The sequence below is a fragment of the Carassius carassius genome, chromosome 32 (assembly GCF_963082965.1).
Source record: "Carassius carassius chromosome 32, fCarCar2.1, whole genome shotgun sequence".
NCBI lineage: Eukaryota > Metazoa > Chordata > Actinopteri > Cypriniformes > Cyprinidae > Carassius > Carassius carassius.
Window position 1 is genome coordinate 13,719,900 of NC_081786.1, and position 2,648 is coordinate 13,722,547.

Below are 2,648 nucleotides of genomic sequence, written 5' to 3' on the forward strand. Positions count from 1 at the left end.
GATTGTGCGCGAGGGGAGGGAGTCATTCCATCATCACGTGGGAATGTTTGTATTCACTGACGAAATGAATAGAGCGCGCGGAGAAAGAATGGAAGTCTTCAGATTAATTTTTTTGCTTTTTAGAATGAAACATGAATCCATTTGTTCTTTGAAAGTGAAATATTTGGCCTTTTGAAATGACTCATGGAGACTTTTTTTAAATTGTTGTAACACTTCTTTTAAAGCCATTTGAATAGGCCGATATTGTCTTTCTTATTCATATGGTAGGCCAATATGAAGACGGTTTTGTTTAAACGTCAGTGTGTCTTACAATATTCCTAATATCTGCCATAAATTAAATTAGTTTAGAAAAACAACATATCAATAAAATCAATGTCAAGTTCAAAGGGAGCAACAAGTAATTGAAAACAAATATAAAGCAAGTTAATATGATTTCTGTTTATGATTTTTGTCTTTTGTTTCTATTTGTAATTTGTTGTATAGACGGATGAAAAATCAGTGCATTGTTCACATATGCGGGCCTTCAGTGGAGCATTGGAGAATGGTGCCAATTGAAAAGGATTGTGCATGCATTTCCTCTCCTTATTCAAGTGTCAATGCAGATAATCCATTTCCTTAAATGCACTACGTGTGCATGAATGAACATGCTTATCAGTATAAAGTTTAAATGAAACGCACCCCTGATTAAAAAAATATCAAGCAGTTTGCTTCACTAACACAATTGGTGCCTTTTCATTTGCAGCCTTTATATTTGAGGCAGACTAGTGCAACGGAAACTCTTAGTGCTTTGTGCTTCTATCCTAGTGTTCTGAATAACAGAATTTTTATAAGACAAATATTGTGAATTGTCTCATCCACCTCCCCTGCAGATATCATAGAGGTATGCCGGTTCTCCATGTGTTCTTTCAAAAGCTGCACACCTTACCTTATCCTTTAACAATACAGTATAATGTTACATTGATGCAATGTCCTGGACAGGTATCAGTTCCGACTTTATCCCTAGGTATGCACAAGTATTGCATGGTGTATAATTTGATTAGCCTAAATAAATAAATTAGACAGTTTTGGACAGCATTTTCTCGCCATAGTTGGAAATAAAAGCATGAAAAGAACATTCAGACTGTTTAAAGAGTCATAAGGCTTGTTACATCTACTGCACTATTTATTTGTTTCCGGCTTTCTCTCTTATTTTTTCCTTAAAGACTAAGTCAAACTTAAAAAGTTAAATACATGTATCTATGTCTCCATATGTAAAATGGAGTGATTTATACAATGAACAATGATTTATACTGTAAAATTACCTCTGGGTCAAACATGGTTCAAACATGCAAGAAACTAAACATGACTATTCATAAGATGACTAAACCGAAATAAATGAAGTTAACTCGGTTCGTTGACCTGAATTTCTCCAAAGTACACCCCCTCCCCAAACACAATGCGTTCCCTCACACAAAGTATTCTCTTCATATTCTGTACTGGCTTCATGAGTTATTGTTGATGTAATGGTGGTTTTGTGGCCAAACAATACTCTCTTTCTCTCCCTGGCTGTGGCCCCTCTTTGTGTGGCAGCTTTATTGAAAGGATCTGAGCAGAAATGTTGAAACTGGTTGGACGTCACTCTGAAGGAAGAGAAAAAGGAAAGTGGGTGATATAGAAGAGAAAGGAAGTGTGAGTGTGAAGTCTAGTTTGCCTTTGAACTGGCCTTTCATTTATCCCTCTTTTTTCTTGTCTTCTCCACCCCAGTACCATATTTTAAGACTGCTGTGGCCACAGTGTGCTGCATGTTCCTACTTACTGGCTTTTGTCCTTCCCCTATTGTTATGTTTCTTCGACATCAGCCAATTGCATGCATTTGGGGGCTGGATCTGGATGGGGGCTGGAGTCTGTGGCTGCTGAACAAAAAATGAGGCGTGTTCCAGGAAAGGTTACAGCTCAGACTAGAAGGATTCCTAGCAGACAACCCCTCCCATCCACACTGCCAAGATCTGTTGGCTCTAGAACAGGAATAAAATAATTTATCCTGTCTTGTCAGCCCAGGGAGGCCACGTTTACTGTAAAACACTGCAAAAGAGAGAAGACAGCAAATATATCTCACAGGGAAGGCTGAGGGATTGTATACATAACTAGAGTGGGACTAAACAGTGGAACAGAAATGTGATGAAGATACGAAAACAACTATAACACTCCCTACAAAGAATCACAACCCAACCTAGTCATAAAATAAGACATAGGACACCTCCCTTGAAGTCATCAGAGTGTTTATAAACCAGTTTAGAAGCAAGTCTTGTTTTTAACGACAGACTGGTGTGAACGGTTGTTACTTCATGATTATAAATGTGTTTTCTATGAGGGTGTGACAGTCTGTCTGAGGAAATTCAAAATCCTCCTCTAGAAACTCATCTGTGTGGTGCTATTTATTGTGTTTTTAAAACGTCCTTCCTTATATCTTGAACCACAATATTACGATGTCTGTGAGAAGTGGAGCCAAATACAAGTTTAGACATGTTAAAAATTTGTAGCTGTTTTATTGTAAATTAGATTTAAATGTTTCATTTGGGTGATAAAATCTGTCTTATCAACACACTATTCTTTGACTAGGGATAGTTCAAATCAATTGTTTTAGATAAGCTAAGATATTAGGGATTTTT